General features: G+C 42.8%; 1 protein-coding gene across 3 annotated transcripts in view; it reads left to right on the top strand.

The window, feature by feature from the left end:
• Positions 1 to 18714, top strand: part of cntfr (ciliary neurotrophic factor receptor) — a 645331-nt gene that overhangs the window by 112394 nt on the left and 514223 nt on the right. The window contains exon 1 of one of the 3 annotated variants that reach the window (XM_062972627.1): positions 11535 to 11554. The exons of the other annotated variants lie outside the window; for them this stretch is intronic. The gene's annotated coding sequence lies outside the window, so the exon portion shown is untranslated. Of the gene's footprint in view, positions 1 to 11534; positions 11555 to 18714 lie in introns of those variants that run through there. 3 annotated transcript variants of the gene reach the window in all.

Raw genomic sequence — 18714 nt, 5'->3', positions numbered from 1 at the left:
GTCGGGGGTGCTTTGAATGCAATTTTCTGCTTCTTGACAGGGGGTTGGACTGGATGGCCCATGAGGTCTCTTCCAACTCTATGATTCTATGGTTCTAGCCGTCACTTTGTCAACTTTCCCTTCTGTCCTTCTGGAAGTCTTTGCATCATGATCACTCTGGAGAAATGACACCTGAGAGGGGAAATGAAAGCCACGTTTAAATATTGGAAAAGGTGGCACACTGAGGAGGAGGCAGGCTTGTTTTCTGCTGCTTCGGAGACCGGGATGCAGGTGGAGTCTCCTTCATTGGAGGCTTTTAAGCAGAGGCTGGATGGCCATCTGTCTGGAGTGCTTTGATTGTGTCATTCTGTATGAAGAAGGGGGTTAGACTGGATGGCCCTTGGGGTCATTCCCAACTTGAGGATTCTATGGCAGGCATGGATGAACTTCAGCCCTCCCTCCAGGTGTTTTGGACTCCAACTCCCACCATTCCTAACAGCCTACCGGCTGTTAGGAATGGTGGGAGTTGAAGTCCAAAACACCTGGAGGGAGGGCCAAAGTTCGCCCATGCCTGCTTTATGATATACCACATATTCTGCCTCCATGGATTCCACCATGCATCCCAAAATAAATTCCCAATGGGACTTGAGCACCCACGGAGTTTGGATCCTGGGACCAAACCTCAGCAGATATAAGGACCGATTGTGTTCAGAGCTCTTCTTCCGTGTGCTTTGAGGACCCGTCTCTGTCACCGAGGACAAAGCATGTTCTGGAAGCAGGGTGGGCTCAGGCTGGGTGGGAGAAGACCGGGAAAGATCTGCCTTTGATCTGCCTTCGGAGCCCTGGGCATCCCCTGTCAGTCTCGCTCAGAGGTCTCTCCCCGCAAGACAAAAGGAGAGCTGGAGAGCCGGGCCCATTCAAAGGCTTGGGCACATCTATTGCTCACTTGAAAAGCAGGGGAAGTGGGGCGTCTCCGCTAGCCACCCCCCCATTCCTCCCCACTTAGCATCTCTTTCTTCTTCTCCTTGAGTGGCCTGGCCTTTTGGAGCAACTGGAGTGGGTGGCAATTACGTACTGGCCAGGGCTTGCTTGCTTTGCAGTCTTTCACACTACGCCTTTATAGCACTTTGGTATCCCTTTAACCACCCTGGAATCCTGAGATTGGTAGTTTGCTGGTAGAGCAGAGTCTCACTTATCCAAGCTAAATGGACCAACAGAACCTTGGATAAGCGAATATCTTGGATAATAAGGATTAAGGAAAAGCCTATTAAACATCAAATTAGGTTATGATTTTACAAATTAAGGAGCCCCGGTGGCGAAGTGTGTTAAAGCGCTGAGCTGCTGAACTTGCAGACCGAAAGGTCCCAGGTTCAAATCCTGTTGCTCCAGCTCCTGCCAACCTAGCATTTTGAAAACACGCCAATGTGAGTAGATCAATAGGTAACGCTCCGGCAGGAAGGTAAGGGCGCTCCATGGAGTCATGCCGGCCACATGACCTTGTAGGTGTCTACGGACAACGCCGGCTCTTCGGCTTAGAAATGAAGATGAAATGGAAATGGAGCACCAACCTCCAGAGTCAGACACGACTGGACTTAACGTCAGGGGAAAACCTTTACCTTTTTTACAAATGAAGCACCAAAACATCGTGTTATACAACAAATTGGACAGAAAAGGTAGTTCAATACGCAGTCATGTTATGTTGTAATTACTGTATTTACGAATTTAGCACCAAAATATCATGATATTTTGATAACATTGACTACAAAAATGCCTTGGATAATCCAGAACCTTGAATAAGTCAGTCTTGGATAAGTGAGACTCTACTGTATTTGGAAACTCCCTGGTTGTTGTGTGCCTTCAAATTTTCCCTGGCTTGTAGAGATCCAATGACATACTCTGACCCGGGGTTTTCTTGGCAAGGCTGAATCAGAGAGGCTTCTGCAGCAGAGAGATTATGATTTTCCAAAGTTGGCTTTCCATGGATAACCAGTACACAGTTCTTCATGTCCTTCCCTATGTTGCAAATCCTACAATCCCATAGGATGATGTGAGAATCCTTTCAAATTGCAACAGCTGCAGCACTTTAGTTTCACTTTCATCATCATGGCTGTGTCCTATATAAGATGATGATGATGATGACGATCATCATCATCATCAAGTGTTTTTGAGTGATGTTCATTGGCTTTATTTATTTATTTACAGTATTTATATTCCACCCTTCTTTCTCACCCCGAAGGGGACTCAAGGCGGATCACATTGTACACATATAAGGCAAACACTCAATGCCATATAACATAGAACAGAGACAGAGACAGACACAGAGGCAATTTAAACCTTCTCCAGCTTCCAGCTTCCTGAGGGTATGCTTGATTCCGGCCACAGGGGGAGCAGCTGCTTCATCCACTGCAACGGCAACTTCCTCATTCCAACGGTGGCTGGGTGATTTTTATGGTGTCGTAAATCAGCCTCCCCACTTATAAGTGGTACCTAAATTTCTTGCTTGATAGATGCAACTATCTTTTGGGTTGCTTAGGTCAACAACAAGCAGGGGCACGCTCTATCTATCTATCTATCTATCTGTATATGTATATATAAATTGTCGGGTGCTCACCCCGACACGGGGTCAGAGTGATTTATTGCAGCTGGCTGATAACCAGCCTGCGCCACAGCCCGGCCCCAGGGTTCAGGCCTAGGCCCAGTTCTGTTCAACTGGACTTGGATAAAGGTTTAGAGGGTATGTTCATCAAGTTTGGAGACGACACCAAATTGGGAGGGAGAGCTAATACTCTAGAAGACAAGATCAACAATCAAAATTACTTTAAAAGATTAAAGAGCTGGTTGGCCAAAACTAACAAAATGAATTTCAACAGCGTGAAAGGTGGGATTCTACACTTTGGCAGAAAAAATGAAATGCAAAAATATAGAATTGATAATGCCTGGTTCCACAACAGTCTGTGTGAAAAAGATCTTGGAGTCTTGGTGGAGAGGAAGTTGAATATGAGCCAAGAGTGTGATGCAGCAGCTTAAAAAGCCAATGGGATTTTGGGCTGCATCAAAAAGAGCCTACTGTTCAGATCGAGGGAAGTCGAGGGAAGTCGTGGTGTCTCTCTATCCTGCTTTGGTCAGATGTTTTTACCTCAGTGGTTCTCAACCTGGGATCCCAAGATGTTTTTGCCTTCAACTCCCAGAAATCCAAACAGCTGGTAAACTGGCTGGGATTTCTGGGGTTTTCTGGGAGTTGTAGGCCAAAAATATCTGAGAACCACTGCTTAGGCTGGAATCACACTGTGTCCAATTCTGGGCACCACAATTTAAAAGAGATATTGACTCGAAAGCTGGAAGGTGTCCAAAGGAAGAGGGCGACTAAAATGATCAAAGGTCTGGAGACCATGAATCCTTATGAGGAGTGTCTTAAAGAGCTGGGTCTGTTTAGCCTGCAGAAGAGAAGGGTGATGTGCAAATATGTGAAAGGATGCCATAAAGAAGAGTGAGCAGTTTTCCTTTCTACTGCCCCAGAAACTGGGACTCAATGAAGCCATGGGTTCACATGACAGGAAAAGAGATTCTACCTGAATATTAGGAAGAGCTTTCTGACTGTAAGAAAAGCTGTTTAGCAGTGGAACTCTCTGCCTCAGGAGTCTGCTGGAAACTCCTTTCTTGGAAGTTTTTAAGCAGAGGCTGGATGGCCATCTGTCAGGGACACTTTGTGCTTTTCCTGCATGGCAGGGGATTGGACTAGATGGCCCAGGTGGTCTCTTCCAACTCTATGATTCTATTATTTTAAATTTCATTGTCTTTTAATGTGATGAGTCGGTTTGTGAACATAGAGATAAAGACACGGTATAAATAAATACCATCATCAACATCATCCTGTGATTTCAGGTTGTGGAATCACTAGAGGCTTTTAGCTCTAAATTCTCCTTTCTAAACTCCAAATCTTACTATTCCGTGGCAATTAAAGTGGAATTAAACTGATATAATTGTGTAATGACCCAGGAACTATAGGTTCTTGAACATAAGTCTTAGTTGGATGGGGGATCCTGGGAATTGTAGTCCAAAAAAGAGATTTCATCTTACTGAATTTGGGGAAAGATTGTTTATCAAGAGTAGAAAGTTACATCTCGGCTCCATGAAGTTTTAACCTTTGCTATTTTTGTTCTGCCAACTCTTTCCAAGTTGTTTCAGTTGCATGGAGCTGGATCCTTGTCCGTTCCTTTGCAGGAAGATGGAACGCTTCCTACTAATTGCTTTTTAATTTTAGTTTTGAGTCTTAAGCACGAAAGCGGAGCACAAACACGTTTGTTTCCCCCGCCAAAGTCTTTGCAGGTCAAGCCGCCCTGGGCCCCGGACTCAAACACAGAGGCGGCAACAGTTAAGCGCTTTCTTTCAACCATCTGGGACTTAAAATGCTGGCAGGAAGCTTTGGAGAAAGGCACAAAAGAACTCTTCTTTGGGATTTGCTCGTCGGAGCCAGAAACGTTTAAGGACAAAACGCTTTGCCGGGCCAGGTTGGTATTCCTTGGCCTCTCCCAAGTTTCAAGTTTCGGCCAAACCCTTTGGATGGAAGGCAAGGGCATGACCGAAAACACACAAAGAAATATGTGGACAACAATGGATATTTTCTATTTGGAGTAAATACAAGTTTCCTGGAGGAGTTCCAGATGTCCTTTGCATGCATGAAGCCTTTGCCTCGTTGGAATACTGTATCCAAGTTTGCAAAAATTAGAGGTCGAATCTTGCAAATTTGGAAACAGTTGCACTATCCCAACCGGGCGAGCCATTCAGATTTTTTCCAACTCCCTTTTTGGCTTTTCTGGCCTCCTTTTTCTTTCTACCCTTCGGTTCCATTCAATCCTGACTGACAGATCTCCCCCCTTTTCATCCCGGCGAGGATATCGGCTCAGGACCCCTGTCCGCTCGGCTAAAGAGCCTAAATCCGAACCTGTCGACCCCTCTCCCGGGCCCCTCCGCGATGAAAGGCCATCCGTCAAGAGGAATTGTCTGGTGGTTTTTGTGATGTGGAAAACTCCCACTGAGGAGTCAAGGGCCAGCCAGGCAGCCTTCACTTCGGGCCTCAACCACATTGGAAGGAAGGGAGGGAGCCAGGGAGGGAAGGGCATTCTACGGCCACCTCCAGATGGACAGGCGCAGTGGCCAGTTTCAGTCCTCCGCATACTACTGGACAGAGGGGAAGCTACGACTTGCGGTCAAATTTGGGGAAAGTGTGGTGAGTTTTTTTGCCTGGAATCATATGTAGAGATCTCATGAGGTCATCCAGTCTAACCCCCTTCTTCCAGGTAGGAAAACACAATCTAACTCTCCAAACAGATACCCTGTTTCCCTGAAAATAAGACATCCCCAGAAAATAAGACCTAGTAGAAGTTTTGCTGAATTGCTAAATATAAGGCCTCCCCCGAAAGTAAGACCTAGCAAAGTTTTTGTTTGGAAGCATGCCCGGCACCCGCCAAACAAAACACCATAGCATGCAAGATTGGTAAATGTACATAATAATAATAATAATAATAATAATAATAATAATAATAATAATAATAATAATAATAATAATTTTATTTTTATACCCCGCCTCCATCTCCCCAGAGGGACTCGGGGCAGCTTACATGCCAGTTGTATATGGAAAATAATGGTAATAACAAGAAATTCTTGACAGGAGTCACAGTTTGTCTGGTTTAGTTATATTGGTTTGTGATGACAACTACTGTACAGTGTTCATTTTTTTTGTTCAACAATGAATATGAATTCTTCTTCATGGAAAAATAAGACATCCCCTGAAAATAAGACCTAGCGCATCTTTGGGAGTAAAAAATAATATAAGACACTGTCTTATTTTCGGGGAAACACGGTAGCCATCTAGCCTCTTTTTAAAACCTTCCAGAGAAGACAATCTCACTAATTTTCAAGGCAACATATTCCACTATTGAATGCCAGGACGTTCTTCCTAATTGTCGAAGGCTTTCATAGCCAGAATCACTGGGTTGCTGTGACTCTGATTAGACATTAGACTCTGATTGATGGAGCCTAGAATCGCATTGGTCTTTTTAGCCGCTGCATCACACTTCTGGCTCCCCTTCAGCTTGTGGTCCACTAAGACACCAAGATCCCTTTCTCATCGACTGTTCCAAGCCAGGTGTCACCCATTCTATAGCTATACATGTATTTTTTCTGTGTTAAGTGTATTCCCATGCATTTCCCACTATTGAAGTTCCTCCACTGCAACTTTACGATATGCTGGAAGAAGAAGGACATTTAAGGATCTTTCGTTGTATTCACAGTTTCTGGTAACTGCAATCCATTTCCCGTGGATAACTGTATACAATGTATACACATTGTCCTTTCCTGCCCACTTTCACTTAATAACAAGATTGCTGTTTGGACTGGCAAAATTGAGCCATGACAGATAAAGTAGTGCCTGTTGTAGCTCAGCCTGAGCTTGGGCCCATTCAGCCAGTCATTGTCCCTGCACCTGCTTTGTCAGAGGACTCTGGGTTTGGGCCTGAGATGCAGCCAGAGTTTGAGCCTGAGATGCAGACCAGAGTCTGTTCCAGTGGATTCTGGGACCAGAGACAGAATGGTTGGAAGCAGGCATGTTGAACCACATTCCTCTCCGCTGTCAAGGCCAGTTCACCAGGTGTCAAATGGACATTTTAGTTTAGAGGAGGATAATGAATTTGACAGGAGGGGAGTGATAAATCACCAAAGGAGGGAACGAGAATATTTACGAAGAAATAAACAACTTTTTTTGAAGCGCTCTAATGAGTAGTTTTCTCATGAAGGCAAGATCTTGGATTTTCCTTGAATGCCGGGTTCCTCTCTGCTATAGCAGAGGTGGCAACATTGCAATTCAAGAGAGGAAGATCTTTGCTCCATGTTCCTGTATATTCTTGCAGCTGTGGATTTTGTTTCAAGTTCCAGCCTTGTTTTGCCTTTGAATCCAGTTAAATGTTCCAGTAACTTTGCTGTTTGGATTTCTGTTACCTTGGATTACTTTATAGTTTGATCCTGCCTTCTAGTCTTGTTTCCTGTGGTTCCAGTTTGTTTCATGCCTTGGAATTAAATCTTGTTTGGATTTTGGTGCCTTTCGTGGGACTGAGTTCGATATCTGGTTTGGACTATGTTTTTGAGTGAGTCTCTTAGACTCTTGCGTTAAGACTTTTAAGTGCATTGCTCTTGTGGATTTAAACCCATTATATTGACTCTGAACTTTATTTGCTTGTGCTTACTTATAACCTTCAATAAACAGCTTGTTTGCTTATATTCTGGGGCTCCTGAGTGGTTTTGAGGTGCCTACGCAGCCTAGGGGTGCAACAGTACCAAACTGAATTAATTCTACAGTTTAGATACAACCCTGTTTTCTTGCTCTATTGCTTGCAAGTACAGTATTGCATTGGCCCTATTGATCTTGCCCAAATCATGCCGCCCACTCCCATATTTCAGAGGTTTCTAAATCTGTAAAGAAATGTCTTGATTTGTCACAGCAAGGACCTTGTTACGCACAACTTAAGATGTGACGTTAAATGGCTTTAATTGTGAGAGTTGCCATTTGCAAGCACTTCGATTGGCGCAGCCTTCATTAGCTCAGCCCGGCTTTGCAGGAAGCTTCCAAGAGAGAGGAGCTTGGTTGCAGAGTGCTTTGCTTTGACAGATAGCAAAGCCTTAACTTTCTCTCTCACCCCAGGCCTTTTTCCTTTTGCTTCTCTCTTTCTTTTTGGCTTTAAAAGTGACAATAAGATTGCATGGGGAACCCATAATGAAAGTGAAATTGACTGGAACAAAGGCAGGCTGCGGAGAATGCCTCCAAAAACAGGCTCTTCTTACTCACAGAAGGAAAATGAGTTGCGCATGGTGTGCTTCGGGGAGGGAGGAGGAGGTCCCTTCCATTGAATCCTAGAGCTGGAAAAGGGTCCCCAGGGCCATCAAGTCCAACCCATTTCTGCCATGCAAGAAGACCCCACCAAAGCCCTCCCGACAGATGGCCATCTGTTTTAAAACTGCTCCAAACTCCCAAGTCTCCAGGGGATTCCACCATCCAAAAGCTCTTACCATCAATAACGTCTTCCTAACGTTTTGGTGGATTCTCTTTTAATTTTATTTAATTTCATTTAAACACTATCAATACACAAATCCCACATTAACATCCTGGAGTCCATTGCTCCATGTCATAGTCTCTAGACCAGCAGAAAACAAGCTGGAATCATGGGAGTTGTAGTTTGGTGAAGCACCCGTGTCCTTTGCCAGAGACAGCTAAAGATCTTCGAGTTGTAGTTTGGTGAGGTCTCTGTGTCCTTTGGCAGAGAAGACCTTGCAAGACTACAACTCCCCTGGAGAAGGTTCAACATGAAGTCTTTTCACATAATTAAATATGGATATTAGATCCCTTCATAACCTTCTTTTCTCCAAGCTAGACATACCAGCTCCATAAGTTGGTTCTTCATAGGGCTTCATGGTTTATAAACTTTCAGTCATTGTGGTCTCCGTCCATCTTGTCGATCTCCTTCTTGAATTGCTTTGTCCAAAATGGGCATTATTATTCCAGGTGAGAAGGTATAACCAAAGCAGAAGAAAAGTGGGACTAGAACAGTGGATCCCAAGGTAGTTTGGACTTCAGCTCCCACAATTCCTAACACCTGGTCAGCAGGCTGGGATTTCTGGGAGTTGAAGTCCAAAACAACTGGAAGACCAAAGGTTGGGAACCACTGGACTAGAACTTCCCTCAATCTGGACTCCCACTGATGTAGCCTAGAATCGCATTGGCTTTATTCCCTTCTCAAAGGTTGAATCATGTTTGAGATGATTTCCTCATTCCCAAAAAGTGCTGGTGCCTCACCAAACTGCAACTCCCAGGATTCCATAGCATTGAACTATGGCAGCTAAAGTGGGGTCAAACTGCTCCATTCTATAGTATAAATGCACCCCATGAGATTGTCAGAGTAATTTTCGGCGCAGCAACAGTTGGATGGAATCAGTGGAACGCAGAACGAAGAGACATCAGAGCCGATGGTAAAACTATATACAAGTTTTACTGAAAGCAGTAATAATCAAGACAAACAGACTTGCAGACAATGGACACAGGACTTGACTCTCAGCAGACAGCACTTGACTCAACTCAGAACTGAACTGATCTGATGCAATCAGCAATGCACACACACTTGTGTCTGGACACTCCCTGGTTCCAGCCACACATCAAGGTCATCACATCTTCTTAGCAATTAGCTCTTTCCAGACAGACTATGCCACACTCTGGATGATGCAATCAGTATGCAATACAGGCAAGACACAAATTTCATTTAAACACTATCAATACATAAACCCCACATTAACAGAGATAGTTCCTGATTTTGGTGTGCACTGGGGAAAGAGATGTCTTCAAAGTGGATGCAAAGTTACTCATCGTTGAGTCAATGGCCACTGTCTCTGTCCATTGGAGATGATGTTGGAGGGCTGGCTGAGAAGTTGTGATTGTCCTGATTGTCCAGAGCAGGTTGTCCTGATGTTGTCAGGCAACTTTGGCCTGGATTTGGGCTCTTTGACTGATTGGGGAGGGAAGCCAAAGCGATGCTTGACAAACCCATTAAGTACAATGAAGACCCATGGATCTGGGAGGAGATTGGCATCTCCTGGCTCTTCTCTCCCTCTCCCCCTTCCACCTTCTGTTTAATTCTCTGTGATGTGCAGCTTGGTTTATGGCTGACATTTAAAGCTGTGTGCAAGGCATGGTTCGGAGGCTGGCGCATATGTCTTGGGGGAGTAGCAGCTTTGCATTGGGATTAGTCTTGCCTCAGTCTGGAGGGAGGCTTGGCTCCGTTGGCATCATGTGCAAAAGAGCCTGGCAGGAGATTGGACTCGGAGGACAAAGGCTTGTCTTTGGCTCCTGATCCAGCCACACTTGGCACCCCTGAATGGAAGAGTGTATCTACACTGTAGGATTAATGCAGTTTGGCACCACTAAAGGAAGCTGTGTTTTGCGAGGTTTTAGCAAAACTCTACTGTTGACTCCCAAGATTCCATAGCATTGAGCCATGGAAGTTAAAGTAGGGTCAAACTGGATCCATTCCACGGTGTAGACGCGCCCGGTTCTCAAACCATTATACTCTACAGCAGTGATGGGCAACCTTTTGCACTTGGTGTGTCAAAATTCACCAAAAAACCTAGCATGACTTGGGTGGTGTGTCACTTCGAGGAAAAAACCCCCCATAATTTCACAATATATATAGTTTAAATAACAAAAATATATAATTGTAATATATAACTGTATTCAATAAATCAAAAACTATTTACTACCATTATTTCCATACATAACAATCTATGGTACCTCTTGCAGCTTCCATGCTGATTTCTCTCTATTGTAGTTTCAATGTAGTCATGAATAATGAATATTATAATAATAATATAATAGTAATAATATACAGTAGAGTCTCACTTATCCAACACTCACTTATCCAAGCCTCTGGATTATCCAAGCCATTTTTGTAGTCAATGTTTTCAATATATCATAATATTTTGGTGCTAAATTCGTAAATACAGTAATTACAACATAACATTACTGCATATTGAACTACTTTTTCTATCAAATTTGTTGTTAAACATGATGTTTTGGTGCTTAATTTGTAAAATCATAACTTAATTTGATGTTTAATAGGCTTTTCCTTAATCTCTCCTTATTATCCAAGATATTCACTTATCCAAGCTTCTGCCGGCCCGTTTAGCTGGGATAAGTGAGACTCTACTGTAGTTTAAATAACAAAAATATATAATTGTAATATATAACTGTATTCAATAAATCAAAAACTATTTACTACCATTATTTCCATGCACAACAATCTATGGTACCGCTTGCAGCTTCCACGCTGATTTCTCTCTATTATAGTTTGAATACAATTAATGAATATTATAATAATAATATAATAGTAATAATATAATAATATATTACAATAATAATAGAATAATAATAGAACAATTTTATATATGTGTGTGTGTGTGTCTGTAATGTGCATAGTTCCCATGGAGTAAACAACAAAACCACTGGACCAAATCACACCAAATTTGGCCACAAAAGACATTAGTCACCCAATCAATCTGCATGCGGCAGCGTGTCAGCAAAAATGGCTAGGCGTGTCAGTGCTGACACGCGTGTCATAGGTTGGCCATCACTGCTCTACAGCCTCTTATGCTATTTAGGATAGAGATCATAGGCTTTTATAGATTCTCACCAGTGCATTGAGTCGTACCCAGAAATAGACCCATAGCCTGTGTCTGTGATAAACATTGACCCAACCTGAACCATCATGGAAGTAGCCTTCTGTCTTCCAGAAGTCCCACAATTCTACTTTATGAGGTCCTTCTGGCAAAACAACCAAGCTCCAGGCTGAAGATTTGGGCGCTGTGCCTTTAAGGTTTCCTTGTTGATGGGGAAAGGGGTGGAGCCTGGAGGGAGGCGGAGTCTTGGGCCACTATATAACATGCCTCATGGGGTTCAAGCTGAGCCAAGTTAATGGTGGGCATCCATTGTTTATCTGTCAGCTGCTGGTGGCGTAACCTCACCTTGAAGAAGTTGTTTTGGGTAGGTTGGAAAATCTGAATTGTAGCCTGTGCATTTTCCTCTTTAACAAATGGATGTTGGTTATTGGATTTGCAAACATTGCAGGTCCTAGAATGTTCTAGCCCACATGGGATGCATCTGTACAAAAGAATGATGTAGTTTGACGCCACTTTAATTGCCGTGGCTCAGTGCTGGAGAATCCTAAGAGCTAGGAGCACTCTTTGGCAAAAAAAATGGCTAAAGACCTGTTCAAACTGCATTAATTCTAAAGTGTGGATGCATCCCTGGTTAAGTAGGGAAGTTTGCTTGTGTGGACAGTATTTGTGCTTCACTTTTGCCTGTAATTTTTTGTACAATAGGCTATTGGTGATATTATTATTATTATTTTATTATGACACGGCAAACAAGATAGATATGCTGGATTTCGTATCACAAAATCACAAGTCGAACACTTCCCAAGTGTCTAGGACTGTGTGATGTATTTTTGGATGATGCGCGCAGATCCCAATAGGGTGGCTATTATTATTGTTGTTGTTATTATTATTATTTATTTGATACACAACAAGATGAGTACACAGCAAACAAGATCACTATGCTGACTGTTGTATTGGATCACATTTGTATTGGTTGCACTTTTCCTGGCTAATTTATATGTGAACTCAGGGCCTCTTCCATCCCAAATTGATCTCCAACAAATTTGCAGCACTTTATTCTGTTATCTTGAGTTTACAACTTTTGTAATGTGCACTTTACTTAGTCTATTATCATAACCTCGCTGTTTTTAATTCCATGTTTTATTGTGTTTTTTATTTCTACAGGTTAATGTTTAAAATTTTATAATTTTGTTTTTTGTTTATTGATGTACTGTATATTGTTATTGTTTTTATCTGGTATTATCTGTAAGCCGCCCCGAGTCCCCTGCCAGGGAGATGGAGGCGGGTTATAAATAAACTTATTATTATTATTATGACACAGCAAACAAGATAGATATGCTGGATTTTGTTTCACAAAATCACAAGTCGAACACTTCCCAAGTGTCTAGGACTGTGTGATGTATTTTCGGATGATGCGTGCAGATCCCAGTCTGGTGGCCTTTTGCAGTTGGCAGATCGTAATTTTGTCAATGTCTATTGTTTCCAAATGCCGGCTGAGATCTTTTGGCACGGTGTGCCGATCACCACTGGGACCACCTGCACTGGTTTCTGCCAGAGTCTTTGAAGTTCAGTCTTGAGGTCCTGATAGTGGCCAAGTTATTATTATTATTATTATTATTATTATTATTATTATTATTATTATTATCGCACGTCGGACACTTCCCAAGTGTCTAGGACTATGTGATGTATTGACAAATAATGTGTGCAGACCCGAGTATGGTGGCCTTTTGCAGCTGATAGATGGTAATTTTGTCAGTGCAGATTGTTTTCAAGCATTGGCCAAGGTCTTTAGGCATTGCCCAGTGTGTCGATCACAACTGGGAACACCTTGACTGGCTTGTGCCAGAGTCTTTGCAGTTCGATCTTTAAATCCTCATATCATGTTGGCTTTCCCAGTTGCTTCTTGTCTATTCTGCTGTCACCTGGAATTGCAACATTGGTGATCCATACTTTATTTTTTCCCACAATTGTGAGGTCATGAGTCTTGTGTTCCAAAGCTCTGTCCATCTGAATTTGGAAGTCCCAGAGTAGTTTGACGTGTTCATTTTCTGTAACCTTTTCAGGCTTGTGATCCCACCAGTTCTTTGTCACAGGCAGATGGTATTGGCACAAGATTGGTGGTATTGGCACAAGTTCCAATGGATCATCTGAGCAACGGTGTTATGCCTCTGCTTTGAGTCCTGAGGTTTGCTTCCAAAATCTGTGGATGCTCAAGTCCCATTTTAGATGCTGTTATAGTAAAGTGGTGCCCCTTATATCAAATGGCAAAATCAAGGTTGGTTCAATGAAATTAAAACTGCATTATATGTCTTTGTTATGGGGCTGATGTAGAAGAGTGGCCCAAACATTTCTCCAAATTCCTTAGAGAAATCTTTTTCTTCGTTGGAAACCATCCTTTATTTTGTTGCTGGCTATGAGTTGGAGATGGTGATGATGATGATGTTTCATACCTCCAATACCTTGATTCAAGTTGGTTTACAAAGCCGTGGCAGGTAAAACAAGCCACGGTTTTTGTTAATGTGTAATTCAACTCTCAGGAACATCAGCCAGGTTGACCTCTCTGGACTTTGACATGAGGATTGGGAGCGATGTGATATATTGCCTCCGGTGTACATTTTATTGTTTGCTTGGAACCGAAGAGAGGAAGTGAATGGAGAAGATTTGGATCTTGTTTCAGGAAGCTGAGAATGTGCAGAGAGTTCAGTAGATATAGACATACAGTTTTACTTGGTTTGGAACCAAAGGGTTGCTGTGGGCCTTGTGGAATGATTTGCTATTCATTCATCCCTTGGTTAACAAATCCTCTAACAAAGAACCTTATGGGTTGTCGTGTATTTTCCGGGCTCACAATCTCTGAGGATGCCTGCCATAGATGTGGGCAAACGTCAGGAGAAAATGCTTCTGGAACATGGCCATACAGCCCAGAAAACAGACAACAACCCTATGATTCTAGCCATGAAAGCCTTCAACAACACAAAGAACCTTCTCTTTGCAAAGTCTTTTTATGAAAACCCAAACCAGACCCCATTTTTGGTTGTCTATTTAGGTGGACGTTCTTTTGCAAAATATGGGGAAGGGGGACTGATGCAAAGCTGATATGGTTGCAGAAGCATATCTGCAGTAAATAATTATCTGGAAGCTTTAATGACGAGGCTGGATGGGCATCTGTTGGGAGTGCTTTGACTGTGCCTTTCAGCATGGTAGGGGGTGGATTGGATGGCCTTTGGGGGTCTTTTTAGACAAGGCATGGGCAAACTTGGGCCCTCCAGGTGTTTTGGACTTTAACTCCCACAATTCCTAACAGCCGGTAGGCTGTTAGGAATTGTGGGAGTTGAAGTCCAAAACACCTGGAGGGCCCAAGTTTGCCCCTGCCTATGATCCTATGTATGGCCTTCATCCCCTTCCATGCATCTCCTTGAAGTCTTAGGAATTCATTACAATAGATTCTGGAAAGATTCCCTGCCAAAGAAAAGAGAAGTTCTAAAAGCTCTAAAAGCTAGAGAAGAAATGTCTTCTCTCTCTTACGATTCAATAAAGCTTGACCTGGAAAATAATGGGATCACATTCAGCTTGGGGTTTATTCAGACTCCAAGATGTCTTTTGCATGGACTGTTTTCAAGCCAGGTTTCACCCCTACTGCATCTGTGCATTCTACCTTTTATTGCCAAATTGTAAGTAATGTAACATCTCTCCCTATTGAAGTTCATTGTGTTGGTTTTGGCCCAGGTCTCTAATCTGTGAACTCTCACTTCAGATTATCTGCTTGGAGCGGGAATATATGACAGTGTAGAATCAAATAATCCATTTCAAAGCAGATAATGTTGGTTGTCTGCTTTGATCATCTGGATTATAAGTTAGTGTATAAGGGTCCTAGGTTTAATAGTGGTGGGTTTGAGTAGAAAACTGCGTTGTCTACGCAGCCAACAAGGATTTACTGTGCAGAAAGCAATAGTTATTTGCAAATTATTTGATCGTAACTTTTCTAATTCTCTGGTTTCCAAAGTATTCCATAGATTGCAAGGATCACTTGTTGCTTTCTTTGGGGAGAAAAGGATCACATTGGGTGCATCAACATTAGAGTGAATGCAGTTTGACCCCACCTTAACTGTCCCAAGGTGTCAGACCCCTGGCAGCAGGGCACCAAGAACCATACACGGAGGCCAATCTCTATCTAATATCTTTATTAAGGAAATGTATAAAAGTAATAAAAACAAGTGAAGAATATAGTTCAGAAGCAGACCTTTCAAATGAGGTCAAATATAGTCCAAAAATGTATTGTCCAATAAATGATATTAGAGTTCAAAGTTTAAATCCAATACCGAAACACACACTATTGCCAAGCAATAGTGTGGGGAAATGCCAGAGTCTTAGGAGTCCAAGGTAGCTTGACAACAAGGCTGGAAATAATCTTGGTTCTTTAACAAGGTCCGTGACTAGGAACAAGGCAAACAGTGATTCTTGGAACAAGATCCGTGGTTAAAAGCAAGGCAAGGCAGTACTTGAATTCTTGGTCCGGGAAGCAAGGAACTGGGGTTACGAAGTCCACACACGATCTTACTCCTGAAGCTGCTCTGTTGACTCCGCAAAGATTCTCCCGCATCAGGCACCTATATTGGGTCTCGTTTTCCCGCCAACAACCTCTTTCCCAAGAGAACGGGAAGCGAAACCCAACCTTGTCCAGATGCAAGACTCCTTAGAATTTCCCAAGGGAAGCAGGTCTAATCAGCCTGTTGTTTGACTGCAATCCGTAAACTCCTGCGATTCTGTTGCCTCACTCCTCTGTCTGCACAATAGGACTCTCTCCTAGGGAACGGAGGCGAGGAATGTCCAAGGTCTGTTTTACTGAATTCTTGGGTACAAACATCAACATCCGGCAGGTGAAAAGACTCCGGCTCTTGTTGAACCGGCGAAAACCCCATGTTTTCGTCTTCATCTGCCACGATGGTACTAGGAACAGGACTACAAGGCCCATGAGGCATCACACAAGGCTCATTGCTATGGAATCCTGGGATGTCTAGTTTGATGAGGCACCAGCCCTCTTTGGTAGAGATAAATAAAGATCTTGTAAAACTCCACCTCCAAACTCAGGTTGTGTCAAATAGCATTAATTTTAGATGCACCCACTGTTGTCCTGTTTGAATCCCTTTCTGCACAAGGAAAGCTAGTCGGCAGCAACTACTTTCCTGCTCCTCCTGCTTTGGGGATTTTCCAACCCCGTTCATCTTCTCATTCCTCAACCCGTCTTCTTTTGGGCCGATCCTCCCCCTCGCTTCCCTTTCTTCCCTTTCCCAGCCGCCCTTTTCAGGGGTGACAAGAGGGTGACCCTCCTTGTCTCCGTGCAGGTCACGCTGAATCTAATTTTCTGCCTGCCTCGGGGTCAGGCTTGCCGGCGGGTTGTCACGCTGCCCCAATTACTGCCAGAGATGTCTTTGAGGCGGGACAATGGCTGCCATTTGAACTTCCAGGCTGAAGTCCTGAAATGGGCAGTTGTTTGTCTCCCTTGGAGCTCTCCGGCCGGTTTCGAAAGACAGCGTATCATAATGGTTCCAAGTCTTGGACCAGAACCAGCTTCAAGGGCCCATTTCCATGGACCACATCATCATCATCATTTATTTGGAAACCGTTCATCAGCAACTGGTTTTGCTGTGTGGATGATGAAGAAAATTATTATTGAAATGTTACCTTATAAGATAGAGTAAATTAACATCGAAAGAGGGAGAACATTTGATTGTATAGAAAATAGGAAAACTGAGATTTAAAAAGGATCAAAAAGGGAGAGAGAGAGAGGGGAAAAAAACCAAAAACAAAGCTAAAGTGTCCATATTTATATAAAAAATTAAAAAAAAATCCAAACAAACAGATACAACAGACCATAGGATAATTCTGCCTGAAATGCAGGCATTTATATTCTACCATCTAAGGAAATACATTAAAAAGCATATAAATATAAAGCATTTTAATGTACTAAAAAGCAAAAAAATACTATTCTAGGAGTAAGAAAATGATTTATTACTAGCCTTAATGAAATATAGACTTATCATAAATGCACGTTATATTATTCTTCTATATCTCTCTGTTAACCAAATGATGACATACTGCTTGGAAATCCTGACTATTCTTACTACTACTATTATTATTATTATTATTTTATTTTCCAACTGACGTATTGGAACAACAATGATTGTTTAGTTTAACTTTTTGGCAGTTCTTTGTTAGAGCATTTCCAATGTCAGCTGCTTCTAAACTAGCGATTTTATTCGAAGTGTTTAATGCCAGTGCTAATGTTTTTTGCTTTTGCTTTTTGGTGTGTTTCTTTGCCAAGTACTTTTGCATTTTTATATCACCATTTCTTCAAAATTATATTTATTTATACCCCGCTTGATCTCTCCCGAAGGAGACTCGAGATAAAAACATTAGCGTACAATTTAAAATATACAAACATTCAAACAGAATTAACCACAAACAGTACTAAAAGTAATCTACAGTTAAAATCCAGACCTGGATGTTTACATTCCCATTTCTGGAACAGGTTCAAGACCAGGAAGATGGTTTCATTAACCATAGAAGGGGACCTCAAATTGGATACAGAATCTGCAGCTACTAGATAAGGCATGGGCAAACTTCGGTCCTCCTCCAGGCGTTTTGGACTTCAACTCCCACAATTCCTAACAGCCTACCGGCTGTTAGGAATTGTGGGAGTTGAAGTCCAAAACACCTGGAGTAGGACCGAAGTTTGCCCATGCCTGCACTGGTTCATGCAGGTTTCCTTTCCCCCATTTCCAGGTGAGATGAGCATCACCACAAACAAGAGGCAAACAAGAAGGGACAGTTACCTGGCTGCCCTGCTGTCCAGTTATGTCCATTCTGTGGTCAGTGTAGATTAGTTCCCAACCTTTTTTTGACCAGGGACCACTCTACAACATTAGTACCAAAAGGGTTGTAAATCATTTTCTGGTCATCTTTAGATTTGGTTTGGCTATTTTGGGTACTGATTCAGAAAATGGCATTGGATAGACCACATCTGCTCTAGTTTCTGATATAGAACATATGCCACCCAGTAGTCGCCATCTGCTCGCCCACAGAAAACCATATTTAATCATCTAAAGCTGATGTGGTCTATCCAGTGCAATTTTCTGAATCGGCACCCCAAGTAACACCAGGAACAGGCCTAAAAAGGAAGACACCAAGGTGCCCCTGCTTCCAGGAGCCTTATGGAAAAAGTGCACTCAGAGGGAGGAACGAGGAGGAGAAGCAACAGTCAGGAGGCTTGTTGTTGCGCCTTTTGTGTGTAGTCAGCCTCTCCTCTACCGAGAGCTCCATTGCCTTGGCACTGTAAGAGGGTTTTGCAAGACCAGTTGCTCTCATTGTAACAATGAGGCCACAGACTATATTTTAGTTCTTGGGGACCACTAGTGGTTCATGGACCACAGGCTGGGAACCACTGGTGTAGATGATCCCTTAGTCAGTCTTCAGCCAAAATAACCTGGATTCACTGCTCAGCTGCTGCTGGGAATCCGCACGGTTGAA

The sequence above is a fragment of the Anolis carolinensis genome, chromosome 2 (genome assembly GCF_035594765.1).
Source record: "Anolis carolinensis isolate JA03-04 chromosome 2, rAnoCar3.1.pri, whole genome shotgun sequence".
Classification (NCBI taxonomy): domain Eukaryota; kingdom Metazoa; phylum Chordata; class Lepidosauria; order Squamata; family Dactyloidae; genus Anolis; species Anolis carolinensis.
The sequence above is the reverse complement of the archived record's forward strand: the minus strand, read 5'-3'. Positions and strand labels throughout refer to the sequence as shown.